Source organism: Aythya ferina (genome assembly GCF_964211825.1).
Source record: "Aythya ferina genome assembly, chromosome: 2".
Lineage (NCBI taxonomy): Eukaryota > Metazoa > Chordata > Aves > Anseriformes > Anatidae > Aythya > Aythya ferina.
The window spans coordinates 98,690,382-98,712,434 of NC_140297.1; the positions used below are offsets into that span (position 1 = coordinate 98,690,382).

Genomic DNA, 22,053 nt, shown 5'->3' on the forward strand with positions numbered 1-22,053 from the left:
TTGTTAGCATTTGGAAATTAGATCTGCCATGCAGGTTAAAATGAACATCCAGTAACATTGTCCTATTGTACCTCACATTTATTTTGTTCAAGAAAGGGAAAGCTTGGCTTAGTCAAATGCAGAGTTGATCTGAGGTGAAAATTTCAGCATTGGCTGTGGAGGTAGGATAGCAGGGGCTGCTCAAGCCCCTTTGAAATTTGCAGGCTAGTCCTGTATCATTTGAATGGTTGGAGACAGTGAATTTTCAAAGTTGAGTCTTGTGGCATTGTGACTATGAAGCAGGTGTCCTGAAGACAGATGTGTGGAAAAAATAGTAGAAATATTAAGCAAGGAATTGAGGGAAATGCTATTCCATTTATTTTTGTTCACAAAGATGAGACCAGAACTGTATTTTCAGTGATTACTGAATATTATGTGTTCAGACTTCTTTTTTCTTATTTTCACAGTCTTGTTCATAGCCAGTCTAAATAGTAATCTTTTGCTAATATTTATCCTGAATTCTCCATCTCTGAATTTGGGGTAAACTTTAGTGCTAAACAATGAAGTAGAATACACACTGTGAAAAAATGAATTACTACAGAAAACCTCTCTCCTCCTACTTGTCTATTTTCTTACTGCATTGTATAAGTCAATACAGACCTGCTGGTCAGATGTAATAATCGCCAGGAAGAGACATTGCCCAGCACAAACTGTGATACTGTCAGGCTCATCTTTTAAAATCCTACTCACATCGATGCTTTCTGGACCTGCTTCAGTGTTTCACGGTGGTGATGCAACTCCTTGCAAGGGTATTACATCCTCATTTTTTAAAAAACAAACTTTACAGGCACACATGACTTCCTTTTGTTGTTCACCTTCACTTTGAACATGTAGACTTTGGGGGAAGGAATGCTACATGCTGCCAACTCTAGCTGAAGTCCGTAGCAGAACAAAGTCATGTGCACTTCATTAACGTGTATCGTAAGCTCGGTGATAGAATTCCTTATTTACATTGCACTAGCTGTTTAATCAGGTCAGACTGAAAGAAAAGATTAGAGAGTGGTTAGTACACTGCCATGTCTGAAAGCGACACATAGTTCCCAGTGGGGAAAAAGAGAAGGCAGTGTAAACAGGTATGTGCCCTATAAATGTGCACTTAGCATAGATTTATACTGAAAACTGCTTCTTGTTTGAAATCCCTCTAGACGATTCAATAGCAAACCAGAGAAATTAAATGATTTGCTGTCTTGTGAAACTGAAGCCCAGCTGCAGGTTGTCATTGTTTTTTTGTACTAGCAGAGGAAACAGTGAAGAGTGAAAGGCATTGGTTCAACTACTAGATTTATTTTTTTCTGTTTTCTTTCTATGCTGATATTGCAGCAGCTGTATTCAGGCACTCTGGAGTACGTTTTATTTGTGAGACTGGTTGACTTCCTCTCATTGGAAGCACCCTGAATAGCAATAAAGCCATGCTTTGTAGACGTCTGCCCACACAGAAACTACAGCTTTTTCTCTCTTTAGCAGTAGGAGAAAGTGTAATGAAGGCTGTCATGTTTCAGATTTACATAATATGTTTTACTTAGCATGAGACTGATCTGAGCACACATTAAATTCTCCTGGAAAGACATATCATATTTCCTCTGTATTCTGTGTTTTAGTTTCAAAATGCAGTGAATTCAGGAGCTAGATGATCCAAAATTATGTGCAACACACATCTTAGCTACTGCAGATTTTCATTTCAAGAATTATACTGTTTCCAGGAAAAGAGTATTGTCATTATATCACGTTTTAATATATCTCCTATTTCCCTTACAAAAACTAATTTGTAGATTTCAAATACCAGAACCTTAAGATTATGTAAAATAAATAAATAAAATTTTTGAAAAAGTAATTTTATTGTGGGCACCAGGCAATCCTTCTTAATGGTAATTACACTAAATCTGTTTTTATATTCTACACCTGTTTTTCCCCGTTACCCTTATGAGAAACTTTCACCTGGGGAGTTGCAAATGTTCTTTTTTAGAACTGAGCAAAAGCATTCTTCCTTTCTGTGTTTTATGTGGAGAAGTAAAAAGGCTTCCAATTAGACAGCTCTGTGTATAACATTTCCAAATTCAGTAAGACAGGCAGTTTTAGTTTTCAGAAATGAGGATGATTTCTCCAAATGGCTTACATAGGCTTGCATTAGAAACAACCAAGGACTTCAGCAGATGGCAGCTGGATCCGAGAGAATGGATCTTGCAAACGAACAGAGTCAGGCAGAAATTCCTCTGACACTGAGCCCAGTAAGGGCTGCCAGGTTAAAAATATTTATGCTGAAATAGAGGAAGTGTTCTGTGGGTCATCCCATAGAGAAGTCCCAGTCCTGAAGAACATGCAATGCAGAAGCCAAAGTGTAAGAAGTGGAAAGACAGAAGATGAGACGAATGAGAAGAACATATGTCATAATGATATAAAAACGTATATCATAATAAGAACATATATCATAATGAGAAGAACAGAGGTAGAAAGTAGGCAGAGTCCCTTGGTATGTCCCTTTCTGTCTATCTGAAAGTTAGTTTTCTGCATGCCCACAGAAGCTTTATCAAAATCTACCATGGCTTAAGAAAAAAAAAAAAAGGCAATACACATATATAATATGGATGTGTATGTTTATGTGTGCATCTACAAGTAATTTGTCAGAACACAGACACTTTAATTTGTATAAGTGAAGAGGAATTTACACCCAGGATTGCTTTCTATTCATTCATTTGCAAATCAACTGCACACATTAGGCATGTTTTCTCTACTGATTAAGTGCTAGTGAAAAACAGAAACGTGGTAACGTGCTTAACAGTACATAAACATCAAATATTTTTGACTGGCTTTTTCATCAGCTGAAATGTTTGTATTAGAATAAACAGAAGAGGAAAAGATGTTTTTATCATAAAAAAAATAATAATAATAAAATTTGTTTGACTAGGACTGTAGCAGCATATGAAATCTGTTTGAAATACCCTGTCAGATGATTAGTTTTACAGAAAATGGAGTTGTCAGAGGTAACAATTAGTTGAAGACAAAAAAATACAAAATGGAGAAAATTGTTCTGAAGGTCTGCCATATTCATCTTCACAGACCTGTGCTTCTAAAGCTACCCAATACACAGCTTTTTGATCTTCTTCAGCAAACATGATATTGGTGGTGTCATAAAAATAATGCTCATCTTTATAATTTGAAGATCAATTATTTAGGTAAACATTTCAGAGCAAAATCTCTTGTTAGATCCTTATTAGGTTATTTCTATTCTGCAGTGTAGTATTACATCTGTAAATGACAATATTTCTGTAAAATATCACTTTTCTTTCTCATTCAGAAAATGCTATAATACATTATTTGCAAGGACTGTCAATGGCTATTATATTGTCATCCATTCACTGTTATCTTCATCCAGTGGGGAATCATAATTTACAAGGAGAAAGATTTTCTTTTCAATGCATATTTACAGTAAGGTCATATGCCTTAATATCCACGGTCAGTAAGAAACTGAGTTCTGACAAGATTTCTGAAGAGGGTCTGTCCATTTGTGGCTGCAGAACATCTCTTTGATTTCAAGGTTCATTTAGGAAATAAAATGTGTGTTTTTTTAGACTCAAAGTCTTCAGAAACAGTTGCTTTTCCACTGTCCCTTTCACAGGTATCTGCTGAAGAAGGACATATCTTGAACCATATTTCTGCATATTCGTCAGAGCAGTCCTAATGTTTAGCCACCACAACCATATAGAAATTCTCAGCAATCAAATCTAATTCTGGGATTCAGAATTAGAACTGAATGATGCTAAAGCATAGCTCTCAGTCTGTGACAGAAAGCAACATCTGCATATAACAGTGTTGTGTCCGAGATCACTCAAACAAGCACTTACTGAAAGGAAAGAAAAAAAACAAAAAACAAAAAAAAAGTATGAAGAAGTCATTAGAAGTCATTCTGGTTCTGCTTAAAAAAGCATTTTAAGCCTTGTGTTGTTATTTTTATGGATTCATACATAATATTAACATAACATAACATATATAAGTATTTTATCAAATACGGCAACTTCATCAGTCTATATAACAAATATTTGATTATAAGACTTAAGTGAAAGTGTTATCATCAGAGTTCACTGAAGGTCCATTTATGAAAAATTTTAAATGAGAACATAATTGGGTCTAGATTATGTTTTCTCCACACGTAGTGCTTAATATTGTTAATCTTGCACTGGCAATTACCACCATCTCAGTGATGGTTCCTCATTACGACATTTTGCCGTTTGCTGTTTTCAGTTCTTGAAAGTGAATAGCTGTTCTTTCATCTTAATTCAACAGCATCCTGCGAATTTTAATTAAATCATTATTTGAGATTATATGACACTGCTCTGGTTACCTATTATGAGGCTTTCATATCTATAAGGTTTCATATGGAAATGATAGTTTCCTTAGTAAGTCTAATCTATTAGCCAACCAGGTCACTTGTAATAACAGGTAATTAATAATAATAAATGACCAATTCTAGTACAAAAATACATAGTGAAAATTCTGCTTTCTTTCCATTGCCTCTCTCTAATTTACATGAAGAAAACTTGACAATTTTTTACTGGAATAACTTCTACTGAATTTTACTAAATAAATTAAAAAAAATAATAATATCCAGATTAATTTCCCTATGTCCCTACGTTCATGTTTTCATTTATTCAGGTAGAGGTCTTTACAGTGGCCCGTGGAACAGGGATGAAATAATAGCATGTGGGGAATGCTAAAATAAAATTAAAAATTATTTTCTCCATGCAACGGGAAGCAAATGAAAGAAAAAGTGGCACTGGCTTTGTAGATCTGGATGCATAAGCATTACTGCTGAACATACATGTTTTCTTCATGAAGAGTAGCAGAACGGTAAGGGACAAATCAGCATGTCAAAATTTCTAGCTACAAATGTTGTCCAATGACTCTAATACTTGTGCAGAAGTTTAATTTTTTTAAGTATATGTAAATGATCATACTGACATCCCACAAAATGCTGGAGAAATAAAGGAAGGAAACTACAGACTGAGAAGTAGGGAGGTGTTTAGCACATTAAGAGAGAGTTGATACATGTACACCCTGTAACAGGTGTAAAAGGGCAGTATTTTTCCAAAAATTTTATTTTTCAACATACTGTATGACAATCTACCACATTCTGCAATTGGAAATTGTCACACCTTTCTACACCTTTAGGCCTCAATAGGGTAAATGTGCTTAATTGTATGTAGTCTCTCTACTGTGATTTATTAATTTGTTGCCTGTGAGTGCTGTCAGATAAGATTTTGCATCTAATTTTACATTCAGATTTTATGCAACAAAGGCAGAGGTTACCACCTAACCACCTTTAGTGTTGCATTTTTAAAGTTGATAAATATCAGGTTCTTTGTGTCATGCTTTTTAACAAGGTTGCCATTTAGAAGTGAAAATATGTGCAGTTTAACTATGAAACTCCTTTCATGTGCTCCTCAAATTTCCATGACACAAAGCGGTATTTTTCACAAGTGAAGGAATGTGGAGAAAGAGAGTGACTCAAAGCAGTGCTGTCTGTACTCTAAATAGAAATTTCCAAGACTTTGAAGTGCTTGTACTGGTGATATTCCATCTATTCTTTTCCTCTGCAATCCTTCTTTCCATCTGTGATCTTTTCTATCTCGCACTTCAGTGTTTTATCTTCAGATTCTCTATGGTAGTCTTCGTATTTATAATAAAGGCTCGCATTGGAAACTTCTCACTAAGAGGAATTACTTGTGGGATGCTCCTTTCATACAATGGAAATGTTTATCTAAACAACTGCTTATCTGTAAGATCATACAGTTTATAAAGCAGCTCAAAATATTTTCTTAAACCTCCTCCATCTTCAAAGATGAATAGCAACCCCCAAAAGATTTACATATTGTGGAGTCAGTGGGTAGTTGACATAATAACTCTCCATCTGTTGAGGTTTAAATATGAGGCACTTGACAGGTGCAACAGAGAAGTACAGAAATTGCCAATGAACCTTCCAAATAAAGCAACTTCTTCAAAAAACCTATAAATTTACTTCCTATTTTTGCATAAGTAATAATAATAATAATAAAAATCACATTTGAACAGGATGGAAACTATTATTTGCCCCAAACATCTGTATGTGTGATTGGCTCTCCCCAAACTCGGATAAAATTTAAAGGGCTATTCTCTTCCCCTGAAATATCACCCTGACCATTCATGCTTCTGAGCTTCTCCCCATAAATGTGGCCTAAGTTTGTGCATCTGAGGCTAATGTAACACAATGCCACGGGACACTAGAAGCACATCTGGCGCTGCCAGGCCTGCCTTACAACCGTGAGGACTGGTGAGCCAGCGACTTACACCAATGGCCTCAGACTGACCAGGGGTTACTCACACTTGCTGGCACACGATTTTGGGACTAAAACAGCTGTGTTCTTTTGGGTTTTAGTTTGGGTTTTTGGTGGTGGTGGTGGCTGTTTGTGGCTTTTTGTTTTGTTTTGTTATTTCCACTTTTATTATAACACCGTTAGGCCGCATGTTGCTGGCGAGCTGCTGGCTAGGGTCTGTCAGACCTGAGGGGGCCACCGCCGTTTGCCTCCCTGTCCCCTTCCCCTTCCACCCCCGCGGCGGGCACCCCCTGAAAAACCATCTGATGGCCCGCACCCCCAAATCTCGCCCCCTTCTCCCCGAATTGACCCGGGGACTCCATCCGAGGGGCTCCTTCGCCCCACGGGTGTCGTTGCCCCGGGCGGAGCGGGCAGAGCCTCCCGGCCGGCCCCCCGGGCGGGGTGCGGGCACGGCGCTGCCCCGGCCCGCAGCTTCTTCCTGGTTCGGGGCCGCCGTGCGCGGAGGGGCGGCGGGCGGCCAGCACCTCGGGCACGGGTACCGGGGGCGGTTTTGCGAAGGAGGAACCGAGCCGGCCGCCCGCAGGCGAGACCGGGCGGGACGAGGAGGAAGAGAAGCGGGCGGGAGCCGCACGCCCCCGGGGCGCGGCGCGGCACGGCTCGGGGCTCGGCTCGGCTCGGCTCGGAGGTCGCCCCGCTCGCCCCTGCGGCTGCCCGGGAGCAGGCTGCCTCCCGCACCCCGGTGGATGCTGCACGCAGTCCCCGGAGCACCGGGAGGAGACGCCGGTGCGTTGCCGTTTTACGCTTTTGCTTTTATTTATCTTTTTGTTTTCCTTCCTGGCTGGGAGGGGAGCGGGGAGGGGGGACTCCGCCGCCGTGGTGCTGCGCTGCGGGGAAGGAGGAGGTGGTGGTGGTTCCCCGCGGGGGGAAGGCAGCGTTTGGGCTCGCTCCTCTTCCTCGCTGCCGTGTGCCCCGCGTCCCTCCTCCTCCTCCTTCTCCTCCTCCTGCCCAGCGGGGCTCGGAGGAGGAGCGGGCGGCGCTGCGGGACACCTGGAGTGGAGCACAGGTGGCTCGGCCACAGGCAGGCGGCGGCAGGTGGCCTCCGGGCTCCTTCCTCCACCTCCTCCTCCTCCTCCTCCTCGCCATTCCGCCGGCGGGACAGGTACGCGCGGCCGGGAGCAGCCCGGTAGCGATCGGCGGGGCACGACCGCCCCGACACCCGCTGCACATATACTGATCCTGGCCCGGGGAGCTGGGGGACGGGGCCGGCGGCGGCTGGAGGCCCTCAGGTCGGTACCGTGGGGGGTTCCGCTTTCACATCGTGGCCGCACGCGGAGTTTTTAGAGCAAAACTCGGCGAACTTCTGCTTTTCACGCCAGCCTCGCTGCGCGGCCAGGCGCCCCAGGGCGGCTCAGGAGCGGGGCAGGCGCTGGCCCCGCCGCCGCCCCCAGGGCGGGTCTGGCCCCGGCACCCCCGGTCCCGGCCAGGGCTGCCCGTGGAGTTTGAGGGGACGGGGACCGGGGCCGCTGTGTCTGCACGGTGCCGCTTCCCTCCCGGCTCCTTTCAGCGCCCCCGGGGCTGGGCCTGCGCCCGGCCTCTCCCTCGCCGGCAGATCTCTCGCCCTTCTGCTTTATTTTCATATTTTAATCGCTTATCTTCAGCTGCCGTGCCTTTAGTGCGTGTCTCCGGGTGTGCTCGGGCCGTGCGATCTTTTTTTGTGCGTGTAGATTTTGACAGTGTCTAAAATAACTCTGAGTCTATGGTGTCGCCGAGCTGTGGGGTCAGCAAAGACTGAGGTTTTAGGGTACATTTTTATTATTGTTTCTATTATTATTTCGTGGGGACTTTTGGAAAATCGCTACACGGTTTATCCTGGAAAGAATGTAACCATGTATCTTTGTGGTTTTAAATAGGTCGCTCACGACAGTGCTTCCTGTGAGCATCAAATTTATCCTCTGGTATATCAGGTGCTACGTTTGGAAAGTGGTTGGTTTTTATAAAAGTACCAGGAAACTGTGAAAGTAAAAGGTATAATAAAATTAGAAGATTTGAAAATGCAAGAGACTATTGCCAAGGAACCAAAGCTTTCCCTCTTTCCAGTAGGACCACAACAAAATCTCAGGTGATTAGGGCTGACACAATGTATGTTGCACTTTGTAATTTTTATTGTATCCAGTGCTTATTTCTAAAATGCTGAATTTCTACGTATAATTCGTGTCTATAGAGCATTACTAGTTCACAGATACGTAGAAGTTAAGCAGTGACTTGTGAGTGATTGTGTATGAAGGCTTGAAATCCCTGGCTGGAAGGATGACGAAGTGCTCCCTGTCATTTGAGGTAAATAATAACAGAGCAGGAGAACGGTCTTGTTTTACCTTAATGATTTGTTGATTACTGTTGGCAGCTGAGCAGGAAACAGACTTGGATGGTCTTAGAGCAGTTAATGACGACTGCTATGAGCCTGTCAAAGCTCTCAAGCATCATGGATTATATATAATTTTCCTATTCTACATCGGCTCTGCCTGTATGCGTTTAAAATTGTTCCGAAGAGCACCCATGAGAACATTAAAAATACCATGCCAGGGTGTAGCAGAGCTGCTGTAGGCAGGTGCCTACAACAAGAAGGCTGTGCTTGGTTGGGCTTTGCCATGATGCTCCCCTTCAGGGCCCTGACTCTGGGCACCTGTGGATGAAGGATTCCCTCATGTTGAAGTCTTGCTTTTGTGTTTGACTGACAGGGTGTTTTTTCTTTGATTTTCTACAGTAGCTTTTGAACTCACGTAAGATTCCAGTAAGAGAGTAGAAAGGTACCTGAGGAAGTAGGTAACCAGATGGACACCTTTATAATGTTATGAATTGCTAATGAGACAGATGAAAGTCAATTTCTAGCTTTTAAAAGCCAGTGCATAGAATAGAAGTTGCATTAATGAATATTAACATACCAAGTAAGGTTTGTGCATTAGGCTCTGAAGTAATCCATCTTAGATAAAGCTTGGTATTTATAACACACACACACACACACACAAAAAAAAAAAAAAAAAAAAAAAATGGAAACGGATTCAAATTCATTTTCACCGAGCTGGGAGAAAGGAGTGAATAAAATGTAAAGTTTCGTTCTCTCCACTGGATTTATGTTAACTAGACAACTAATAACAGAAATTGGGTATTCATGCCATATTTACACCATGCTGTACAATTAAAAATAAAAAAGTATACAACCTCTCAAAACCCCAGATCTGCAATGATATATTTAGAGTAGAATATAGATATATTTAGGAATAGAGTAGTGAATGTTAATAACGTGACTGATCATTGTCACAGTGATAAGGTCTGGCCCACCACAGTCCGTTTGCTTGATGATAGAGATTTCAGTATGTTCCTTTAAAATTTTCACGAACACACATTAAACAGCTAAAAATATGAAACAGTTTTCAAGACAAAATTGTTTTTGCATTGGGCTTTATTTCTCATAAACTCAATTCCCATGCAATGCTTGTATTTCTAATCACTTGAGGCCTTGCATCCTCTTTAAAGACAAGATATCCTGCATGTGCTGAGATGCACTATGTCTGCTTTCAAGGCATGGTACCAACCAAGGCTTGATGCTGGGCACCTCATGAATCAGTAGTAGAAGTGGGACAGGCTTCCAGTTCTATCCAGCTCATAGAGTTTGAGAAGATGCCTGTTTGTGATATGTTGGATTAAAAGCAAATGCATGTGGAATGGTAATGGTAGGATCAGGCAACTTGTCCCAGAGGAATGCCAATGATCTCTTTCAGTGTTGCTGGGAGAAACACAGAATTTGGAAAATTGGTGCTTGAGTCTCAGTATTGCTGCATGTGCACAAATTTCCTGTTTGTTCTTTTTGTGATGTTTTTATTCAGTACTCTATATAAATTATTCATACGGCTGAAATAGCCACTTCAGTTATTTATTCCATCAAATAGAACATATCATTATAGTTTAGGCTCTAATTACTCTGCTACATGATTGTTATGACTAACGAAACACTTTCATTATAAACTGTTGAGAGAATACAGATTAAACTGAAACCCACATCTCATACTCACAGCATAAATAGCAAAAGTTCTAAGTGTTCAAATTATTAGATTTTGGTTGAGGGAGGTGATTCTCTTCCTCTACTCCACTCTTGTGAGACCCTATCTGGAGTACTGTGTTCAGTTCTGGGGTCCTCAGCACAAGAAGGATGTGGAAGTACTAGAACGAGTCCAGAGGAGGGCCTCGAGGGTGATCACGGGGCTGGAGCACCTAACCTACGAAGACAGGCTGGGGGAGTTGGGGTTGTTCAGCCTGGAGAAGAGAAAGCTCCAGGGAGACCTTATAGTGGCCTTCCAGTGCCTAAAGGGAGACTACAGGACAGCTGGGGAGGGACTCTCTGTCAGGGAGTGTAGGGATAGGACAAGGCATAATGGCTTTAAACTTAAAGAGGGTAGGTTTAAGTTAGATTTAAGGAGGAAATTCTTTAGTCTGAGGGCGGTGAAGCACTGGCAAAGGTTGCCCAGAGAAGCTATGGATGCCCCATCCCTGGAGGTGCTCAAGGCCAGGCTGGATGGGGCTTTGGGCAACCTGCTCTGGTGGGAGGTGTCCCTGCCCATGGCAGAGGGTTGGAACTGGATGGGCTTTAAGGTCCCTTCCAACCCAAACCATTCTGTGATTCTATAATTTCCTATCCATTTTCTGTTAATTTCTTACCTGCCAGAAGGAAGTGATATGGAAATAGATGAGTGCTCATATATAGGAATGTAAGCAATTTGATTCAAATTTTTACTTGCTGGAACTAAATGGGTTTAACCTAGATGAAAACATAATGATTTTTTGACATTCAACAAATTGCAGTGAGGCCCAATGTGGATGAAATCTATTATTCCTTGCCATAAGTGCTGAAAGCCTAGCCAGTGTTTAATGGGGGAGGAGTCTGGAAAGTTTGCAGTCCGATCTTGCATGAGTAGATTAAAGGGTAGCACAGTCTTCTGGATCACTGCTGAGGTGCCCAGTCCTGTGGTGTTTAATTACCTGGGCAATTTTTCTCTCAGGCAAGCTGTCACATTGGAGCTGTGAAGCATGTTTGTTGTGGTGAGGCTCTCACTTAGTAAAGGACACCAGTGATGAGCAGTGGTAGGTGAGGAATGTTTAGATGCAGCTTTGAGTACAGCCAGTTGATACTGCTCTATAAAACAGGAGTGTGTCTGGTTTCTTTAAAACACTCTGTTCAAGATGGAAAGTGTAAAAGCCACTAGGTATCCAGAACTCTTAGGTGCTTCCAAGAAAAAGAAAAAAAAAAAAAAATCAGCAGGACACTGTCATTTCTGAAGAGGCCTAGATTTTTAGGTATAAGATAAAAGTACCAAGCAATGAAAGAAGGATCAGAAAGGGGAAAAGAAAGAAAAAGAGCTTTAGGGCTCCATTGCTCGAATAATTTATACAACTGGAGTTTCAGACAGATAACACTGGAATTCTGTACTTTATTTGCTTATTACTTGCATTAATACCCATTTTCAGGGGCACCCAGCCTTCTGCACAAACTGCTTAATTTGAGCCTAATTAGATAGCGAGTGTAAAATAAACAAGTTAGTCTCTGAGAGAGTGATCCAGTTGCTACTGATGCCAAAGGCAGCGGCTGACTTCAGTGGTGATTACATTCTAACTGTATTCCTCTAGCCTTCAGTCCTAGTTCTGGGTCTGATTGTGCTAATTGCTCTGCAGGAAGATCGCTCCCACCCCGATGAGACATCGAGCGAATGCTGCATTTGAGCTGAAGAAGCCCTGTGTAGTGATCCAGATCAGGTCGTAAATTAAAATGAAAAAATTGAAATCTAGTTCCCTAGGGACTTCACACACCGAAAAATTTAGACAAAATGTTCTTAGTTATGCTAAGCACTGTGAGAATTAGCAGTGGTTGAAGAGAGTTGCATGAAACTATATGGGCAGCTCTTTCCCAATCAGGCAATGACAGTACCTGAGCTTCTGAACTCGGTGACACTAAATAAAGGGTCTGCCACATGCGCTATTTTAGATTTCCTTTACTTAGTTATCTCATTCAAATCAGTAGGGATTTTTCTGTTTGTTTCTCTGGTTATTTTCATGTATTAGTCTCACATAAAGAAGTTGCTCTCTCCTACCATCTAATCACCACTCAAATACCAAACATAATCCGTGTTGAATCCTTGTGTCAGATGGGTTTTTGGATATAGTAGTAAACACTTTTGAGGTCAGTTACACAGCTGATACATAGCAATTGCATTAACTTTTCCAAAGAACAAATTGTACTCATGTTTTCCTGACTTCTTCCAGCTGTTTTTAGAGTTTGGCTTTTTTTTTTCTTGATGTCCAGGGGATACCAGTAACCCCCATCTGCATTTGCTACATCTCATCTTCTTTATTGAGAGGTTTGCAGGGACTGAGCCTTCTGTGAAGGGTTGATCATGCTAGGTTTAACTTTTCTGTAGAAATCAATATACAACCTGCAACTGTATTCTCTAAGAGATTCATAATCAATTGAGAACAACTTTTTCTGGCTAAAGAATTTCTGGTACTTAAACAGTTCCCAAGAGTAATATTTGGATTTAAACATTCTGTGTTTCTCTCATTCAGAAGAAAATGGAGAGGGGGGGGGGGAAAAAAAGCTTAAAATGGTCATTTTAAAGTACTCAGAGAAGTTCTTGGTTAATATAAAGTGGGATCATTCCTTTGAGTCTCCTGGCAGTTACTGAAATCCCAGCTCTGCTGCTTGGAATAGCTGTAAATCTTGGACATATCCCAGGAAAGCCCACACAAAGGGCAAGTGAGAGAAAAAAAAAAAAAAAAAAAAAAAAAAAAAAAAACGAGAAATAACATGGAAATTTCCAGCCAGTTTTTTTTCCTTCATTCTGAAATGATTTTGAAATAAATCAGTAGTGAAGTTAGTTTTCTAAATCTTTACTTCGCCATTGTTTTTTTTTTTTTTTTTTTTTCCTGGAGCTTTAGAGAAATCTTTCAAAGTGGAAAAACAAACAAAGTAATAAATCTGAAATGATTGATCGACTCTACTTCTCCCTCTCCTCTCTGAAACACACGATGACTGAAGTACAAAAATGTCTTTTTCCATTTTATTTCAACCATTTTCGATCATACCAGCTGTACTAGGATTGTTTTGCACATTGGAAAGAAAGTCAGATTTTATTTATTTATTAAATTTTGTTCCAATACACATAACATTTCTCAGTTTATCATTTTAATTCTTAAAAGTGTTTAATTTCTTAAACACTTCTGGAAAGCTTTAACATCTGGGAAATTTTAACTTCAAGCCTTTCCATTACAGATTGGCGAAACTAAGAACTGAGGGAACCTAGCATTTAACTATTATTTTAAAGTGAAAACAAAAGGGAAAACAAAATCAAAGCAAATATGTACCAACAGATATTCCTAAAATTAATTGAGATGTATTATTTTTTATTTTTATTGGTACCTGGTGTATTTGGATTCTGCTTAAGAATTTTGGTTCATGTGAGCTTTGGATTATGTGTGAAAAAGTGTTTGTTCTTTGCCTGCTTATTTAGAAATCAAAATTCAGGTGAAACAATGTAGTTGGACGAGTTATAGCCATCTTTGGAATTCAGCAACTTGAAGAAAGAGGCTTGGCAGTGTGAGAGATCATTACTAATAGTCACCCATAAAGCTGTTCTTTTATTTCCTTTTCTGCTTACGCATTGTGTACAACCTTTTTACTCGGTCTTAATGCTTGCTTTTAATCCTTGACTTTCTGAAGGAGAATTTTCAAGAATAAAGGAGGAGCAACATTGCTGTCAAGGACAATAATATGTTCTCAGCACTTGGCTATATTTTTCAGTTGGTTTTCTTGTGAATACAGGCAAGACCAGGAAAAGTAATCATTATTTGCAATAGAGTATATTTGAGTAAGGATTTGTATAATGCAAGATTAGCCTGTCATCTTAACTAGAATATATATGTACTCCAAAGATTCAGAAACCCCCGAGATACACCTATTACATAGCTGTCAGTGCCCTGATGATTTTTTTTTCCCAGTTACAAATTGAACCATGAAAGTGTGGCCTTTTCCAGATAGAAAGCATCACTCTGTTTGCATATCCAAAGGTCTTTCAGAGGCCACTGTGTAGCTACTGCTTCTGTTGGGTCCAGGGATCTGCCATCTTTCTGGGTGTGGAATTGCCAAGGTGTGCTGTGGTGGTAAGAAGCCAGCTCCAAGGTAGGTTTATCTGGGGACATGTGGCTCTTTGCTGTAAAAGTGTCAGAGAAAAATCAGTTTTCTATGTAACGATAACTTCAGAGCCCAAAGGGCTGTTGTTCTGTGCCTTCTACTTACTATTTACACACAATGTATTCTCTGCTAGATAAGACTCCACTGAAGTAATGTGGAACAGCTTCTCTTCCAAGAATGTTTTAAAGTAAAGTAAGTTGAAAGTGCTATCTCCACAGCTCTTGTGGGAAGGCTGGCATATGTAACAGCAGTTCACTCTTATCTAGCCAGATGCAGATTATTAAATATTATCTTGGCCAACATTAGCATCTGGTATTCCAGACACACCACTGAAGCATAAATTAATGCTGATTGAATATATTCAGTGGTAGAGGTGATCTTTGATATATCCTCAAGTTTTCTTCCTTGCCAACCCTTCAGTTTGACTCTCGTCTTGTCTGCTACATCTGACCAAATCTCACTCATTCTGCAGTCTGCACACAACCTGGGTTAGCATCATGGTGAAGGCACAGTCTATATATTATTTCTTTTTTTATGCTGCAATTCTGTAAATCCCTGTGACAGCCACTATAGTCCTTAAATCTGTGTGTAAACCTGAGCGTCACAGGCAAGCTTACAGCCAGTTTCTTCTGACTAATATACTCAGAATTTCTGCTGCCTTCCCATGGTACCAACTCCCAGGAAGTGTTCTGGAGTTTGTGACAAATTCTTTGAGTAACCTGGACTCTCAGCTCATCTGAGAAGAGACTCATCAGCTTCTGGGATCAAGGTCCACATCATCTCACAGTTAATAGCAAAACATTGCTTTGTGATGCTGTGTAATGTATTGTAATGCTTTTCACTTATCCTTCTCTATCATTGTTATTTCCCAGATATCAACATCCTTCTTTCCTTAGGAGCTTAAAAAAAAATAATCAGTTAGTCCTTAGCTTAACCCTTTTGTCAAATTTTGTTCATTCTCAGGTGGAAAAGTAGTTCTGGAATATCACCTGAAAAGCTAGCATATGCAGAGCTTGCAGTGATTAAAGTGAAATTATATATTTGTCCTTTGAGGACAATATATAATATTGTCCCCTCTTTGAGGGTCAAATATATAATTATGAAGGTACGGATGGAATTATGGATTTGTGTGCATGTGCTGGTTTTTGCATGTGAAGGACAGCTTCACAACCCTGTACAGAAAGGAGCAGTTACAGTGAAAGCTACAGCAGCAAAGACTGAAGTCAGAACAAGGAAAACAACCAGATGAGGTTTTTGATAGATCTGTGGTACAGGATAAAATACTAGTGAAATGATACAGAGAAGGAACTTTGGAGACTGACTCGTCCCTCAAAGCTGTGTCCATTAAAAATGATAGCATTTTAATCTGAAACTTTCTGACCCTTAGTCATTGTTTTGCATTCATAGTGTTTTGACAGCTCTCACCATTCTAGAGAACTAAAATAGGAGCAGAAAACAGAATCTAAAATACTAAAATCTGCCACCAGGTTATACAGCGGTCCAATTTGAGTTTGGATCTTTAGTTGAGTGATCACTGGGAAGTGCTGAGCAATTTGATTCCAGGCATTTTCATCTCTAAGTTGCTGAAGTGAAATGGGGTGGGGTGTGGAACAGGATGGGACAAAACCCACTCAGACAAAGAAAACCTGTGCCTGAAAGGCAGACGAAGAAATGATGATGAACTAAAGTGGAAATAGTCTCTTTATTATTATAGTTGCATAGAGTGCTTCATATATCAGAAAAAAATGGCGATATTGAAGATGTGCAGAGCATCTTTATATTTCCAAAGTCACTCTTAGTGTTAACTGCCCTTTTATTTTTCTAAAAGCAGAAAGAAAACAGAAGTGATGTTTTATTCATGCTTATTTTTTGGCTTAGAATACGTGCTCAAGTAATTGGGACAGACTTGGAGGAAAACACTTATAATTATCATTTACTTTGGCTCTCATTGGGCCTTTTACTCTTGGACCTTTTCCCCAGATGGTGGAAGCTAATTGTGTCAAGGGGTTTCTTGGTAGCCAGAGTGTGTAGTCTGTAAAAATATAAACTCCCTGGCTTGGCTTTTGTAATCTTTTATATGCACTACTACTTTGTCCTGGCTTGTTGCAGAAGCTTATGCTTAGCTCTCTTCCAGCATAGCTTTCATCAGCACAGTCTGAATCAGCACAGTTTGCCTGGAGGGCAAGCAATCATTTGGCTTGGGTTATGTTTTGCAGAAAAACATTCTTGTCCAATGGAAAAGAACCTCTAATGGGGTCACATGGGAAAGTTGTTGTTGTTAAGGGAATTTTAGGAGGTGCTCTTCGGCTGAACGCAGGATATTGAGAAGTTCATCTTAAATTTTGGCTGACTTGTATAGCGGGTTGCAAAATGTTCTTTTCTCCTCCTGCGGTAAAAAGTGAAAATGCAACGTGAAGAAAATTGGTTCTAAATAAAGGCTGAAACTTGTAGCTACAAGTCATAATTCTGTGCACCCCTGGAAAGCACGCAAAAGGCTGAAGAATACTTTTCATTACTTCTAATTGGCCTCTTATTGTAAACTGTTTATAAACTTCATCCCTTTGTGAGTAATATTTTTCCAACAGCTAAGCTTTAGCGAGAAGACTGAAACATGCCTACCACAAATGGCGTGTAGCAATGACAGCAGTGTGCTCATTCCTTTCTGCTGCTGTCTTGTAACATGCTATCAGCATATTCAGAGTTCTTATCTGCAGTTTACACCCTACCATAAGGAACAGTTGTATCTGCCATGAGGTGTGTATTTTACCTGTAGTATTTTCTTTATAATTATTATTATTATTGTATACATGTGTGTATATATATATATATATATATATATATATAATTTTTATTTTTTTTCCCTGTAACTGCAGTGCTGCTCAGTGAATTTTGTGCTAATTGTGGCTAAGGTTGTTCAGTTTGCCTGGCTCAGGGACGAACAGGACATGTTCTGATGACTGAAATACATGCTTATGCAGTTTCTGTGATCTGTATAATTGCATAAAACTCAGGACAGTGAAGGATTTCAATTTACTGCTTGCACATAGCTCATTTGTACAGCAAATTCTTGTCATCTTCACTGCATTGTGCCTAAATGTGCATGCTCCGTGTCACATGTTCACAAAAGTCCAGCACAGATTCGTAGGCTTGTTCAGGTTAGAAGAGACCTGAAGAAGTGTTGGACCATCCTCCTGTTTGAAGCAGGGTCAGGTAAGGGGTCAGGCCAGGCTCCTTAGGGCTTTGTTGGGCTGGGGCTAGGAAAACTCCGAGAGCACAGAACAACATGGTTGTCCAGCTGCAGCTGACTGAGTCACGGGATGGGGCACCTGCGTCTTGGGAATGTGATGATGGGTGTACCAGGACTTCATGTGGCCTGGGGAAACGTGCTTGTTGGGAACAGGATGTTGCTGCTACAGTGATTCCTACTCCTCGTGCGTGAGTAATTTGCAAGAAAGGGACGTGGCAGCAGAAGTGACAGTAAGTTTAACTGTTATATTGGTTTGGACTGCTTGCAGTCAGTGGTCTTTGGCTTGGATTCTCTTCTCTGTTGGTTTAGTTCCATAATCTTGCCATTAGGTTGATAATAGGAAGAAATGCATGTATATGTGTCAGGGAGAGGATTTGTGAAAGTCTTTATTTGCATTCTAATAGATGTTTAAAACTTCACCAATCATGTGGTACTTTTTTCTTTTACTCACCATTTGATATTCCCTTATTACTCATAACTTGCCAGGTGATCTTTGGAAAACACCAGCCAACCTCACATGTTGCAAGACCCACAGTAAAACCGAGACTCGCTTGATTCAACTCTAGTAAGAAGCAGACAGTTTTAGCCTGACTGTATGGTGCTGAGCACTGAGTTCATGACAGTTTATTGGGGAATTTAGGATTTGGCAGAGCTTCGTGTTGGCACCACATGCCCTTCTGATTCAGACCTTTCAGGCTCAGGCCTTTACCTGTTTTTGGTGAACAGTGATTACTTCGCGTAGTCCATTGTGTACCAAAATGATTTCTTCATATGATGACAGCAGTCCTTAGCTTTATGCTGTATGGGTTTATGTTTCAGATATTAATTTGTAGCCATTGCATTACTATTTAATATCTGAATAACCTCTTGGGGTAAGGTTATAAATATGTTCAAAGAAATTTTTCTTCAGGAGCTCTATCTTGAACTGAATGTAAGAGGAGTTATGTTTTGCAGTTAGAAATGTTCTAGTAACAATCCTGTTGGCAGTGACTTCATAAGAAATACAGCTTTTGTAATATGTTTTGAATGGCATGTGAAATTAGCTCTTTAATCCTTCCAATAGTGCTTAATTTCAGTAAGACTTTAATACTTTAGTAAAAAATCATAGTAGAATGCAAATAATTTTCAGTATTTTAACAGAGGTATATTGCATGTATCCCAAAACCTTAGTGTAATCATTTATTTTATTATATATTGAAGATTTCTAAACTGGAAAATGAATGTAGGGAAAAATCATGCTAAAAAGTATATAGTACCTCCAGGATACATCTTAGATACGTGAGTTCTTACTTTTAACTCTAATGTCTATCAATGGTTCTTATGTTTTAGGAATCTGTTTTTCAGGCTGTAATTATTTGTGATGTGTAAAATCACATTTTCTTGTCCAGTTCTGTAAATTAACCTCTATGGATAAAAGATTAACATGCTGATAAAGCATTGGTATGATGGTACATCTGAAGACAGCCAGATGATTAAAGGCATTTCACAATTGGCCAATTTTGTACTTTAACCTGAGAGAACTAACCAGAGCTTTGGCAAGAGAGCAATTAAATAATTTCATAATCACCCAGGCATTACAGCAATAACACTGGCACACGTAAGCCTGAAAGCTGGTTTTGCAGTGTGTTCCTGATGTGCAGTAATGCAGTTGCCTTCACTGGGTTTGCTCACAAAAGCGAAGATCACCCAAATGAGTGCAGCCAGATGACTTTATGGCAAGTCTGTCTTCACATCTCTCTGAAAGTACTGTATGTATGCAAGAAGACTTTGAGGCTGTGTTTGTTTTCACGCTCGTTTTAAATAGATAGAAAGCTTATCCTGTAATATGTCTTTCTGTGGTATTGAATCATTTTTTTATTGATTCAGAGAGGTGTTAACTTTGGGCATGTTGACTCAATTCCAGCTTCTAATTGCATTCCCTATGTGCAAAACCTTCTCCTGCAGTGTCAGTTGAATAAGGTGCCTGTCATTTACAGTTCAAGTATTCTCAGTGTTTAAAGGTTGCTGCAATTCTGAAGAGTTTGAAATTATTCTTAGTTTTACGTGGTTGGGAACCCCGTATTTTGAAGTTATTGAAAAGATTTTTATCTTTATGGTAACTGAAATTGCAACACTTAAGAAGCTTACTGTATTTTTACAGTCATAGCTTATGATCTAATGGTCTGACTTTACCCAGAATACCAAATTTTATAGCCTGGTGTCATTTGAGTTCCTGAAAATTAAGCTATCATCAGATAAAACTAAAAAATACATGCACTTACTTCAGCTCATAAAGAAGACCCTTGCAATACCATGCCTATAATATAAGGTTAGATGCAGGTTGGAGAAACTGTCCTGGTGGTGCAAAGTGGTGCCTCCTGGCTTGGCTGTGGGCATGCAAAAGGTAAGCAAAGGAACAAGCAAGCAGCATGGTGGGAGTACTGTGACTTTAAATGAGCAAAACAGTGATTGAGCAATATTTTTAGGGTCCCTTGTTTCTACCATGTTGGGAGTGTGTGGTACTGATGTTCTACCCACCCTATCCTGCTGATGATTCCCTTATTACCTGCTGTTATTAGCTCTTCCTACATGGTGTTGGAGAGAGCCTGCGTGGTAAAATCTGCAGCCCTCCTCTGTTTGAGCAGACAGCTAATGCATAATGTCATTTAGAGTGCTTCAGGACAGGCAATTCACGTAACATAGCTGACAAAAGTGGAATATATCTGTGCATTATGAACATAGGGGTGAGTTTAAGCGACCTCTGATGTATCCAAACTGACTAAATGTTTGCATGCAGCTTTGTTTAAAAACAAACAAACAAAAATCAGTTCTGGTGCTAATTGCTTTCCACTTTGCTTAACTTTAAAAACAGACAAAGCCTGCTATGCTTTTAGCTTATGTTTTTAAACATCCTTACCAGATAGTATGAAGTTTGTGGTTTGGGGGTGGGGCAATGTTTTGGGTGGTTTGGTGGTTTGGTTTTCTTTTTTTTTTTTTTTTTTTTTTTTTTTTTGAGTATTTTGTGCTGCAAGATAAGAAATGGGGAAAATATTTTTTTTCTTTCTTAGTGTAGTTTTATTTATATATGTACATATATATATTTGGACACTGAGCATCTGCAAAATGAACGTCAAATACCACAGTGAGAATGGATTTACTAATAGATACTTATAAATTGTAATGCATTAAACTTATTGGATGTACTAAAAGAAGATAGCAATTAAAACTGTAACATTAGCATAGTAAAGGCAAGTGTGGACACCCAGAATCATGGAAAAAGTAGTTATTGCTTTATAGTGTACATACTGACAGTTAAAAGCTGTCAGTATTATATCATTGCTTGCAAACTGTCCACTTACAATTCCAGTAAGAGCTCTTTTAAGCAAGAGGCTACGTTAAATAAGAGACCAATTGTTTTCACTCATTGATAATTTATATGTTAAATGACAGATTTTTTATTCAGGTATCATAAAAAGAAAACAACTTGCATTATCAACTTCCCTTTTAGCATTACAAGCTGCTGTTTCTTGTGAGTGCTGGGGGTGAGCTAAGGTTTGATGAGAACTGGTTAGATGGAGTTACTGTCTGAGCTGGGAAAGTAAGGAATTCAGCCAAAGCAGGTGTGCTGGCTGAAATGGGCATCCACAGGTGAAGGTAATCCCCTGGGTCACCCTGGGCTGTTCTTTGGCTGTGGCCAGAGCCCTGCCATTCGTGCTGTCTCTGAAATATAGTGGTCACTCTCTTGTGTCTTATCTTGAAAGTGGTTATAGTTTTCTCTCTCCTGGTCCTTCCAGACCCTTTTCTTCCAGTGTTCAGAACCACTCTGACTTGCAGCTCGGATTTATACACAGGTAGGATATATTTTCTCCTCTTTCAACACTGTCTTAACCTTGCTTTTCTTTTAGGTGTGACATCTTACGGGTTTTTAGTCCTGTCCCTGTATAATAGGCTCCTATTGCTTTCATTATCCCAGCATCTCTTCTAGTAAAAAAAAAAATTATGCTGTTAGATATGGCTGACAAGAGCTGTACCTTGCATTCAGATGAGGTTATACATGTGTGTTGTGTGATGACATCAGTCCTTCCCTGTCATGACTGGAAATACCCCCTCGTCATACAACATAGGTCTGTTTGTCTTTTTTTTTTTTCTTTTTTTCCCCTGCCAGATCATGTTGGTGACTCACAGTTATCCTGTGATCAACCCGTAGACTGATCTTTCCCCTCAGTACCTTCTGAAATGCTCCCTGGTTT

At 40.0% G+C, this 22,053-nt stretch overlaps 1 protein-coding gene across 4 annotated transcripts in view; it reads left to right on the plus strand.

The window, feature by feature from the left end:
- Window positions 1-6,888: 6,888 nt before the first annotated feature.
- MBP (myelin basic protein) overlaps window positions 6,889-22,053 on the plus strand; it is a 114,355-nt gene continuing 99,190 nt past the window's right edge. The window contains exon 1 of one of the 4 annotated variants that reach the window (XM_084507771.1): window positions 6,889-7,127. The gene's annotated coding sequence lies outside the window, so the exon portion shown is untranslated. Of the gene's footprint in view, window positions 7,128-7,481; window positions 7,631-8,088; window positions 8,146-22,053 lie in introns of those variants that run through there. The other 3 variants (XM_084507774.1, XM_084507772.1, XM_084507775.1) reach the window with 3 other exon arrangements.